This window comes from Nerophis ophidion, linkage group LG20 (assembly GCF_033978795.1).
Source record: "Nerophis ophidion isolate RoL-2023_Sa linkage group LG20, RoL_Noph_v1.0, whole genome shotgun sequence".
NCBI classification, from domain to species: Eukaryota; Metazoa; Chordata; class Actinopteri; order Syngnathiformes; family Syngnathidae; genus Nerophis; species Nerophis ophidion.
In genome coordinates, this window is record NC_084630.1 from 36,516,968 (window position 1) to 36,531,596 (window position 14,629).

At 33.9% G+C, this 14,629-nt stretch overlaps 1 protein-coding gene across 4 annotated transcripts in view; it reads left to right on the plus strand.

Annotated features, from left to right (window-relative positions):
* Window positions 1-69: 69 nt before the first annotated feature.
* LOC133539091 (spectrin beta chain, non-erythrocytic 1-like) overlaps window positions 70-14,629 on the plus strand; it is an 86,415-nt gene continuing 71,855 nt past the window's right edge. For 2 of the 4 annotated variants that reach the window (XM_061881137.1, XM_061881142.1), the window contains exon 1: window positions 77-218. The gene's annotated coding sequence lies outside the window, so the exon portion shown is untranslated. Of the gene's footprint in view, window positions 219-14,629 lie in introns of all 4 variants that reach the window. The other 2 variants (XM_061881138.1, XM_061881139.1) reach the window with 2 other exon arrangements.

Consider the following 14,629-nt stretch of genomic DNA (forward strand, 5'->3'; position numbering starts at 1 on the left):
TCGCTGCTGTGCGGGCAGGAGATAGACTCATGGCACACGCGTCACACGGGGTGGGCGTGGTCTGCTGTGTGCGCGTGCGCATATAGGACGGAAGCTTCAAGTCATTTTGTTGGGCCTTGGGGGACTCTGACTTTTACAAGAGTCAGCGAACGCAGCACAAGGGCGAGAGGGCGTGGTCATCCCTGCAGCAGCGTCTTCTTCATCCTCGTCATCGCCAGGTGAGTCTTATTGTCGTCATCGTCTGTCGTCTGTCGCCGTGGCCAGGTGAGTGTTGTCGTCGTCACGCTGCATGGTGCGTTCAGGTGCTCCTGTTTGCAGACGCCAAGATCCTTCTTCAAATTTTCTATTGTCAAGTGCAAGCAGGAAGTTGTGACGTCACAATCCCTGCTGGATCACTCCACCGCCTCCTAATGATACATTTTTATTGACAACTCATTCCATTGGACACATTCCTTGTCCATGATGATGATGATGATGTACTATTCCATCTCCATTTCTCTCAATTATTACTGTTGTATTCATGATGATGATGTACTATTTCATCTACATTCCTCTCAATTACTACTTATGTATTCATGATGATGATGTACTATTTCATCTACATTCATCTCAACTGTTACTCATGTATTCATGATGATGATGTACTATTTCATCTACATTCCTCTCAATTACTAATGTTTTCATGATGATGATGTACTATTCCATCTACATTCCTCAACTATTACTCATGTATTCATGATGATGATGTACTATTTCATCTACATTCCTCTCAATTACTACTTATGTATTCATGATGATGATGTACTATTTCATCTACATTCATCTCAACTGTTACTCATGTATTCATGATGATGATGTACTATTTCATCTACATTCCTCTCAATTACCAATGTTTTCATGATGATGATGTACTATTCCATCTACATTCCTCAACTATTACTCATGTATTCATGATGATGATGTACTATTTCATCTACATTCCTCTCACCTATTACTTATGTATTCATGATGATGATGTACTATTTCATCTACATTTCAACACTTCATACAAACCTCGTTTCAATATGAGTTGGAAAATTGTGTGATGACATCATACCTGTTGGCTTTCACTCTTATGATGATGACATCATACCTGTTGGCTGTCACTGTTATGATGATAACATCATACCTGTTAGCTGTCACTGTTATGATGATGACATCATACCTATTGGCTGTTACTGTTATGACGATGACATCATACCTGTTAGCTGTCACTGTTATGATGATGACATCATACCTGTTAGCTGTCACTGGTAGGATGATGTCATCATACCTGTTGGCTGTCACTGTTATGATGATAACATCATACCTGTTAGCTGTCACTGTTATGATGATGTCATCATACCTGTTGGCTGTCACTGTTATGATGATAACATCATACCTGTTAGCTGTCACTGTTATGATGATGACATCATACCTATTGGCTGTTACTGTTATGACGATGACATCATACCTGTTAGCTGTCACTGTTATGATGATGACATCATACCTGTTAGCTGTCACTGGTAGGATGATGACATCATACCTGTTGGCTGTCACTGGTAGGATGATGACATCATACCTGTTGGCTGTCACTGTTATGATGATGACATCATACCTGTTGGCTGTCACTGTTATGATGATGACATCATAACTGTTAGCTGTCATTGTTAGGATGATGACATCATACCTGTTAGCTTTCCATGTTAGGATGATGACATCATACCTGTTAGCTTTCCCTGTTAGGATGATGACATCATACCTGTTGGTTTTCACTCTTATGATGATGACATCATACCTGTTGGCTGTCACTCTTATGATGATGACATCATACCTGTTAGCTTCCATTGTTCTACACGCCCCTAAAGCTGACCAACATACCAGATTGTAGTCACCTGGAGGCGTGTTTTAATGACGATAAGCAAACACCTGGAGGCGTGTCTTAATGACATTAAACAATCACCTGAAGGCGTGTCTTAATGACATTAAACAATCACCTGGAGGCGTGTCTTAATAACATTAAACAATCACCTGGAGGCGTGTCTTAATGACAATAAACAATCACCTATATACACTTATACAAAGTGACTCGGTAAAAAATGTGGGTATTATCTTCCACCCAACTCTCTCATTTGAGTCACACATTAAGAGTGTTACTAAAACAACTCTCTCATTTGAGTCACACATTAAGAGTGTTACTAAAACAACTCTCTCATTTGAGTCACACATTAAGAGTGTTACTAAAACAACTTTCTCATTTGAGTCACACATTAAGAGTGTTACTAAAACAACTCTCTCATTTGAGTCACACTTTAAGAGTGTTACTAAAACAACTCTCTCATTTGAGTCACACTTTGAGTGTTACTAAAACAACTCTCTCATTTGAGTCACACATTAAGAGTGTTACTAAAACAACTCTCTCATTTGAGTCACACTTTAAGATTGTTACTAAAACAACTCTCTCATTTGAGTCACACTTTAAGAGTGTTACTAAAACAACTCTCTCATTTGAGTCACACATTAAGAGTGTTACTAAAACAACTCTCTCATTTAGGTCACACATTAAGAGTGTTACTAAAACAACTCTCTCATTTGAGTCACACATTAAGAGTGTTACTAAAACAACATTCTCATTTGAGTCACACATTAAGAGTGTTACTAAAACAACTCTCTCATTTGAGTCACACTTTAAGAGTGTTACTAAAACAACTCTCTCATTTGAGTCACACATTAAGAGTGTTACTAAAACAACTCTCTCGTTTGAGTCACACTTTAAGAGTGTTACTAAAACAACTCTCTCATTTGAGTCACACATTAAGAGTGTTACTAAAACAACTCTCTCATTTGAGTCACACTTTAAGAGTGTTACTAAAACAACTCTCTCATTTGAGTCACACATTAAGAGTGTTACTAAAACAACTCTCTCATTTGAGTCACACATTAAGAGTGTTACTAAAACAACTTTCTCATTTGAGTCACACATTAAGAGTGTTACTAAAACAACTCTCTCATTTGAGTCACACTTTAAGAGTGTTACTAAAACAACTCTCTCATTTGAGTCACACTTTGAGTGTTACTAAAACAACTCACTCATTTGAGTCACACATTAAGAGTGTTACTAAAACAACTCTCTCATTTGAGTCACACTTTAAGATTGTTACTAAAACAACTCTCTCATTTGAGTCACACATTAAGAGTGTTACTAAAACAACTCTCTCATTTGAGTCACACATTAAGAGTGTTACTAAAACAACTCTCTCATTTGAGTCACACATTAAGAGTGTTACTAAAACAACTCTCTCATTTGAGTCACACATTAAGAGTGTTACTAAAACAACTTTCTCATTTGAGTCACACATTAAGAGTGTTACTAAAACAACTCTCTCATTTGAGTCACACTTTAAGAGTGTTACTAAAACAACTCTCTCATTTGAGTCACACTTTGAGTGTTACTAAAACAACTCTCTCATTTGAGTCACACATTAAGAGTGTTACTAAAACAACTCTCTCATTTGAGTCACACTTTAAGATTGTTACTAAAACAACTCTCTCATTTGAGTCACACTTTAAGAGTGTTACTAAAACAACTCTCTCATTTGAGTCACACATTAAGAGTGTTACTAAAACAACTCTCTCATTTAGGTCACACATTAAGAGTGTTACTAAAACAACTCTCTCATTTGAGTCACACATTAAGAGTGTTACTAAAACAACATTCTCATTTGAGTCACACATTAAGAGTGTTACTAAAACAACTCTCTCATTTGAGTCACACTTTAAGAGTGTTACTAAAACAACTCTCTCATTTGAGTCACACTTTAAGAGTGTTACTAAAACAACTCTCTCATTTGAGTCACACATTAAGAGTGTTACTAAAACAACTCTCTCATTTGAGTCACACTTTAAGATTGTTACTAAAACAACTCTCTCATTTGAGTCACACTTTAAGAGTGTTACTAAAAACATCTCTCTCATTTGAGTCACACATTAAGAGTGTTACTAAAACAACTCTCTCATTTGAGTCACACATTAAGAGTGTTGCTAAAACAACTCTCTCATTTGAGTCACACATTAAGAGTATTACTAAAACAACTTTCTCATTTGAGTCACACATTAAGAGTGTTACTAAAACAACTCTCTCATTTGAGTCACACTTTAAGAGTGTTACTAAAACAACTCTCTCATTTGAGTCACACATTAAGAGTGTTACTAAAACAACTCTCTCATTTGAGTCACACTTTAAGAGTGTTACTAAAACAACTCTCTCATTTGAGTCACACATTAAGAGTGTTACTAAAACAACTCTCTCATTTGAGTCACACTTTAAGAGTGTTACTAAAACAACTCTCTCATTTGAGTCACACATTAAGAGTGTTACTAAAACAACTCTCTCATTTGAGTCACACTTTAAGAGTGTTACTAAAACAACTCTCTCATTTGAGTCACACATTAAGAGTGTTACTAAAACAACTCTCTCATTTGAGTCACACTTTGAGAGTGTTACTAAAACAACTCTCTCATTTGAGTCACACATTAAGAGTGTTACTAAAACAACTCTCTCATTTGAGTCACACATTAAGAGTATTACTAAAACAACTCTCTCATTTGAGTCACACTTTAAGAGTGTTACTAAAACAACTCTCTCATTTGAGTCACACTTTAAGAGTGTTACTAAAACAACTCTCTCATTTGAGTCACACATTAAGAGTGTTACTAAAACAACTCTCTCATTTGAGTCACACTTTTAGAGTGTTACTAAAACAACTCTCTCATTTGAGTCACACATTAAGAGTCTTACTAAAACAACTCTCTCATTTGAGTCACACATTAGGAGTGTTACTAAAACAGTCTTCTTTCTTTTCCGTAATATCACTAAAATTGGTTCCATTTTGTCCACCAGTGATATTATTCATACGTTTGTTACGTCTGGTCTAGATTACTGTAAGCTATTATTTTCATGTCTCCCTATGTCTAGCATTAGAATATTACACTTGCTACTAAGTGAGTGTGTCAGACACTACATACATACATACATACATACATACATACATACATACACTACATACATACATACACTACATACATACATACATACATACACTACATACATAAATACATACACTACATACATAAATACACTACATACACTACAACAATAAATACACTACATACATACATACATACATACATACATACATACATACATACATACATACATACATAAATACACTACATACACTACATACATAAATACACTACATACACTACAACAATAAATACACTACATACATGCATACATACGCTACATACATACACTACATACATAAATACACTACATACATACACTACATATACTACATACATAAATACAATACATACATACACTACATAAACTACATACACTACATACATAAATACACTACATACATACACTACATACATACACTACATAAATTACATACACTACATAAATTACATACACTACATACATACATACACTACATACATAAATACACTACATACATACACTACATACATAAATAAATACATACATACATACATAAATACACTACATACATACACTACATACATAAATACACTACATACATACACTACATACATAAATACATACATACACTACATACATAAATAAATACAACACATACACTACATACATACATACACTACATACATACATACACTACATACATACATACACTACATACATACGTACATAAACTACATACATACATACATACACTACATACATACATACATACATACACTACATACAAACACTACATAGACAAATAAAGAGCATCAGTTTTAGTAGACACAAAGCTTTAGTAGATGATCTGCAAACATTGTCCACACTGCTTAGTAGTTGTTGTCTCAACCTTAGTGGATCAGACACAAGATGTGTTTTGTTTCCAGCCAGTAGAACATTGTGGAAAGTAGTCAATAAATAAGTAGTCAGGAAAGTAGTCAATAAAAACTCCATGTGGACACAAAGTGCCTTAATGGACAACTTGGGTACTTCCTGCTTGAGTGCTGATCAGCTGACATCAGCAGCCAATCACATCAGCAGCATCAAGTACCATGGATTATACTACTACTTCACATGGATTAGTACACACACAAATACTACTTCACATGGATTAGTACACACACAAATACTACTTCACATGGATTAGTACACACACAAATACTACTTCACATGGATTAGTACACACACAAATACTACTTCACATGGATTAGTACACACAAATACTACTTCACATGGATTAGTACACACACAAATACTACTTCACATGGATTAGTACACACACAAATACTACTTCACATGGATTAGTACACACAAATACTACTTCACATGGATTAGTACACACACAAATACTACTTCACATTGATTAGTACACACACAAATACTACTTCACATGGATTAGTACACACACAAATACTACTTCACATGGATTAGTACACACACAAATACTACTTCACATGGATTAGTACACACACAAATACTACTGCACATTGATTTGTACACACACAAATACTACTTCACATGGATTAGTACACACAAATACTACTTCACATGGATTAGTACACACACAAATACTACTTCACATGGATTAGTACACACACAAATACTACTTCACATGGATTAGTACACACACAAATACTACTTCACATTGATTAGTACACACACAAATACTACTTCACATGGATTAGTACACACACAAATACTACTTCACATGGATTAGTACACACAAATACTACTTCACATGAATTAGTACACACAAATACTACTTCACATGGATTAGTACACACACAAATACTACTTCACATGGATTAGTACACACACAAATACTACTTCACATGGATTAGTACACACACAAATACTACTTCACATGGATTAGTACACACAAATACTACTTCACATGGATTAGTACACACACAAATACTACTTCACATGGATTAGTACACACACAAATACTACTTCACATGGATTAGTACACACAAATACTACTTCACATGGATTAGTACACACACAAATACTACTTCACATTGATTAGTACACACACAAATACTACTTCACATGGATTAGTACACACACAAATACTACTTCACATGGATTAGTACACACACAAATACTACTTCACATGGATTAGTACACACACAAATACTACTGCACATTGATTTGTACACACACAAATACTACTTCACATTGATTAGTACACACACAAATACTACTTCACATGGATTAGTACACACACAAATACTACTTCACATGGATTAGTACACACAAATACTACTTCACATGAATTAGTACACACAAATACTACTTCACATGGATTAGTACACACACAAATACTACTTCACATTGATTAGTACACACACAAATACTACTTCACATGGATTAGTACACACACAAATACTACTTCACATGGATTAGTACACACAAATACTACTTCACATGGATTAGTACACACACAAATACTACTTCACATTGATTAGTACACACACAAATACTACTTCACATGGATTAGTACACACACAAATACTACTTCACATGGATAGTACACACACAAATACTACTTCACATGGATTAGTACACACACAAATACTACTTCACATGGATTAGTACACACACAAATACTACTTCACATGGATTAGTACACACACAAATACTACTTCACATGGATTAGTACACACACAAATACTACTTCACATGGATTAGTACACACAAATACTACTTCACATGGATTAGTACACACACAAATACTACTTCAAATTGATTAGTACACACACAAATACTACTTCACATGGATTAGTACACACACAAATACTACTTCACATGGATTAGTACACACACAAATACTACTTCACATGGATTAGTACACACACAAATACTACTTCACATGGATTAGTACACACACAAATACTACTTCACATGGATTAGTACACACACAAATACTACTTCACATGGATTAGGACACACAAATACTACTTCACATGGATTAGTACACACACAAATACTACTTCACATGGATTAGTACACACACAAATACTACTTCACATGGATTAGTACACACACAAATACTACTTCACATGGATTAGGACACACAAATACTACTTCACATGGATTAGTACACCCACAAATACTACTGCACATTGATTAGTACACACACAAATACTACTTCACATTGATTAGTAAACACACAAATACTACTTCACATTGGTTAGGACACACAAATACTATTTCACATTAATTAGGACACACAAATACTACTTTACATTGATTAGTACACACACAAATACCACTTCACAATGATTAGTACACACACAAATACCACTTCACAATGATTAGTACACACACAAATACTACTTCACATTGGTTAGGACACACACAAATACTACTTCACATTGATTAGTACACACACAAATACTACTGCACATTGATTAGTACACACACAAATACTACTTCACATTGATTAGTACACACACAAATACTACTTCACATGGATTAGTACACACAAATACTACTTCACATTGATTAGTACACACAAATACTACTGCACATTGATTAGTACACACACAAATACTACTTCACATTGATTAGTAAACACACAAATACTACTTCACATTGATTAGGACACACAAATACTACTTCACATTGATTAGTACACAAACAAATACTACTTCACATGGATTAGGACACACAAATACTACTTCACATTAATTAGGACACACAAATACTACTTCACATTGATTAGTACACACACAAATACCACTTCACAATGATTAGTACACACACAAATACCACTTCACAATGATTAGTACACACACAAATACTACTTCACATTGGTTAGGACACACAAATACTATTTCACATTAATTAGGACACACAAATACTACTTTACATTGATTAGTACACACACAAATACTACTTCACATTGATTAGGACACACAAATACTATTTCACATTAATTAGGACACACAAATACTACTTTACATTGATTAGTACACACACAAATACCACTTCACAATGATTAGTACACACACAAATACCACTTCACAATGATTAGTACACACACAAATACTACTTCACATGGATTAGTACACACACAAATACTACTTCACATTGATTAGTACACACACAAATACTACTGCACATTGATTAGTACACACACAAATACTACTTCACATTGATTAGTACACACACAAATACTACTTCACATTGATTAGTACACACAAATACTACTTCACATTGATTAGTACACACAAATACTACTGCACATTGATTAGTACACACACAAATACTACTGCACATTGATTAGTACACACACAAATACTACTTCACATTGATTAGGACACACAAATACTACTTCACTTTGATTAGTACACACACAAATACTACTTCACATTGATTAGTACACACAAATACTAATGCACATTGATTTGTACACACACAAATACTACTTCACATGGATTAGTACACACACAAATACTACTTCACATGGATTAGTACACACAAATACTACTTCACATGAATTAGTACACACAAATACTACTTCACATGGATTAGTACACACACAAATACTACTTCACATTGATTAGTACACACACAAATACTACTTCACATGGATTAGTACACACACAAATACTACTTCACATGGATTAGTACACACAAATACTACTTCACATGGATTAGTACACACACAAATACTACTTCACATTGATTAGTACACACACAAATACTACTTCACATGGATTAGTACACACACAAATACTACTTCACATGGATTAGTACACACACAAATACTACTTCACATGGATTAGTACACACACAAATACTACTTTACATGGATTAGGACACACAAATACTACTTCACATGGATTAGTACACACACAAATACTACTTCACATTGATTAGTACACACACAAATACTACTTTACATGGATTAGGACACACAAATACTACTTCACATGGATTAGTACACACACAAATACTACTTCACATTGATTAGTACACACACAAATACTACTTCACATGGATTAGTACACACACAAATACTACTTCACATGGATTAGTACACACAAATACTACTTCACATGGATTAGTACACACACAAATACTACTTCACATGGATTAGTACACACACAAATACTACTTCACATGGATTAGTACACACACAAATACTACTTCACATGGATTAGTACACACACAAATACTACTTCACATGGATTAGTACACACACAAATACTACTTCACATGGATTAGTACACACACAAATACTACTTCACATGGATTAGTACACACACAAATACTACTTCACATGGATTAGTACACACACAAATACTACTTCACATGGATTAGTACACACACAAATACTACTTCACATGGATTAGGACACACAAATACTACTTCACATGGATTAGTACACACACAAATACTACTTCACATGGATTAGTACACACACAAATACTACTTCACATGGATTAGTACACACACAAATACTACTTCACATGGATTAAAACACACAAATACTACTTCACATGGATTAGTACACACACAAATACTACTTCACATGGATTAGTACACACACAAATACTACTTCACATGGATTAGTACACACACAAATACTACTTCACATGGATTAGGACACACAAATACTACTGCACATTGATTAGTACACACACAAATACTACTTCACATTGATTAGTACACACAAATACTACTGCACATTGATTTGTACACACACAAATACTACTTCACATTGATTAGTACACACACAAATACTACTTCACATTGATTAGTACACACAAATACTACTGCACATTGATTAGTACACACACAAATACTACTGTACATTGATTAGTACACACACAAATACTACCTCACATTGATTAGGACACACAAATACTACTTCACATTGACTAGTACACCCACAAATACTACTTCTCATTGATTAGTACACACAAATACTACTGCACATTGATTAGTACACACAAATACTACTTCTCATTGATTAGTACACACACAAATACTACTTCTCATTGATTAGTACACACACAAATACTACTTCTCATTGATTAGTACACACATACTACTGCACATTGATTAGGACACAGAAGTACTAAAATACTACTTTACAATGAGTTGAATATGGAAATACTACAATACTACTTTACACTGAATAGTTCACGGAAATACTACAATACTACTTTACATTTGACTAAAAAATGGAAATACTCAACACTGGACATCGATATTTTTGATTATGACCACTACAACTAAGTACCATTATTATTGTAGTACACTTCCTGTTTGTATCATTGTGATTGTAGTACACTTCCTGTTTGAATCACTGCATTTGTAGTACACTTCCTGTTTGTATGATTGTGATTGTACTACACTTCCTGTTTGTATACTCCTGATTGTAGTACACTTCCTGTTAGTATATTTGTGGTTGTACTACACTTCCTGTTTGTATCATTGTGATTGCAGCACATTTCCTGTTTGTATCATTGTGATTGTAGTTCACTCCCTGTTTGTATGATTGTGTTTGTAGTACACTTCCTGATTGTATGATTGTGATTGTAGTACACTTCCTGTTTGTATCGTTGCGATTGTAGTATACTTCCTGTTTGTATCATTGATTGTATTACTTTTCCTGTTTGTATCATTATTATTGTAGTATACTTCCTGTTTGTATCATTGATTGTATTACTTTTCCTGTTTGTATCATTATTATTGTAGTACACTTCCTGTTTGTATCATTGTGGTTGTAGTACACTTCCTGTTTGATTCACTGAGATCGTAGTACACATCCTGCTTGTATCATTGTGATTGTAGTACACTTCCTGGTTGTATCTTTGTGATTGTAGTACACCTCCTGTTTGTATGATTGCGATTGTAGTACACTTCCTGTTTGTATCATTGCGATTGTAGTATACTTCCTGTTTGTGTGATTGTGATTGTAGTACACTTCCTGTTTGTGGGATTGTCATTGTAGTACTTTTCCTGTTTGTATCATTGTGATTGTATTACTTTTCCTGTTTGTATCATTATTATTGTAGTATACTTCCTGTTTGTACCACAGCGATCGTAGTACACTTCCTGCTTGTATCATCGTGATTGTATTACACTTCCTGTTTATATCATTGTGATTGTAGTACACTTCATGTTTGTATCATTGTGATTGTAGTACACTTCCTGTTTGTATCATTATTATTGTAGTACTCTTCCTGTTTGTATGATTGTGATTGTAGTACACTTCCTGTTTGTATAATTGTGGTTGTAGTAAACTTCCTGTTTGAATCACTGCGATCATAGCACACTTCCTGCTTGTATCATCGTGATTGTAGTACACTTCCTGTTTGTATCATTGTGATTGTAGTACACTTCCTGTTTGTATCATTATTATTGTTGTACACTTCCAGTCTGTATGATTGTGATTGTAGTACACTTCCTGTTTGTATAATTGTGGTTGTAGTACACTTCCTGTTTGTATCATTATTATTGTAGTACACTTCCCGTTTGTATGATTGTGATTGTAGTACACCTCCTGTTTGAATCACTGCGTTTGTAGTATACTTTGTGTTTGTATGATTGTGATTGTAGTACACTTCCTGTTTGTATTATTGTGATTGTAGTAAAGTTCCTGTTTAAATGATTGGGGTTGTAGTACACTTCCTTTTTTTTTTTTGACAGTATTAGTCTTAGTTTATTATTGCAGATACATTATATTTGGAGACCAAATGAACTGATTTAATATTGCATACAAATGTAAATACACCCCTTAAAATGCAGTACACATACAACGTGACAATCAGCCACGATTGGAGTTGATTTTAAACATTTAAATATGTTTAAAAGGGTATTTTTTTATTTTTTATTTTTTATTTATTAAATCAACACAAAAACACACAAGATGATTGTAATTTTAGTACACTTCCTTTTTGTATGATTGTGATTGTAATACACTTCCTGTTTGTGTGATTGTGATTGTAGTAGACTTCATGTTTGTATCATTATTATCGTAGTACACCTCCTGTTTGTGTGATTGTAATTGTAGTATACTTCCTGTTTGTATCACTGTGGTTGTAGTACACTTCCTGTTTGTATCATTATTGTAGTACCCTTCCTGTTTGTTTGATTGTAGTACACTTCCTGTTTGTATCATTATGATTGTAGTACACTTCCTGTTTGTATCATTGTGATTGTAGTACTTTTCCTGTTTGTATCATTGTGATTGTAGTACACTTCCTTTTGTATCATTGTGATTGTAGTACACTTCCTGTTTGTATCATTATTATTGTAGTACACTTCCTGTTTGTATCATTATTATTGTAGTAAACTTCCTGTTTGTATCATTGTGATTGTAGTACACTTCCCGTTTGTATCATTATGATTGGAGTACACTTCCTGTTTGTATCATTGTGATTGTAGTACACCTCCTGTTTGTATTTATTATTGTAGTACAATTCCAGTTTGTGTGATTGTAATTGTAGTACACTTCCTGTTTGTATGATTGTGGCTGTAGTACACTTCCTGTTTGCATTATTGTGATTGTAGTACACTTCCTCTTTTCCTATTTGTATGGTTGTGATTGTAGTATACTTCCTATTTGTATGGTTGTGATTGTAGTACACTTCCTGTTTGTATCATTGTAATTGTAGTACACTTCCTGTTTGTATTATTGTTATTTTAGTACACTTCCTGTTTGAATCACTGCGTTTGTAGTACACTTCTCGTTTGTATCATTGTGATTGTAGTACACTTCCCGTTTGTTTGATTTTAGTACACTTCCTGTTTGTATCAATATTATTGTAATACACTTCCTGGTTGTGTGATTGTAATTGTAGTACACTTCCTGTTTGTATCATTGTTATTGTAGTAAACTTCCTGTTTTAATCATTGTGATTGTAGTACACTTCTTGTTTGTTTGATTGTAGTACACTTCCTGTTTGTATCATTATTATTGTAGTACACTTCCTGTTTGTATCATTATTGTAGTACAATTCCTGTTTGTTTGATTGTAGTACACTTCCTGTTTGTATCATTATGATTGTAGTAAACTTCCTGTTTGTGTCATTGTGATTGTAGTACTTTTCCTGTTTGTATCATTGTGATTGTAGTACACTTCCTGTTTGTATCATTATTATTGGAGTACACTTCCTGTTTGTATCATTATTATTGTAGTACACTTCCTGTTTGTGTGATTGCAATTGTAGTACACTTCCTGTTTGTATCATTGTGATTGTAGTACACTTCCTGTTTGTATCATTATGATTGTAGTACACTTCCTGTTTGTATCATTGTGATTGTAGTACACTTCCTGTTTGTGTGATTGTAATTGTAGTATACTTCCTGTTTGTATCACTGTGGTTGTAGTACACTTCCTGTTTGTATCATTATCATTGTAGTACACTTCCTGTTTGTATCATTGTGATTGTAGTATACTTCCTGTTTGTATCATTATGATTGTTGTACTTTTCCTGTTTGTATCATTATTATTGTAGTACACTTCCTGTTTGTGTGATTGTAATTGTAGTATACTTCCTGTTTGTATCACTCTGGTTGTAGTACACTTCCTGTTTGTAC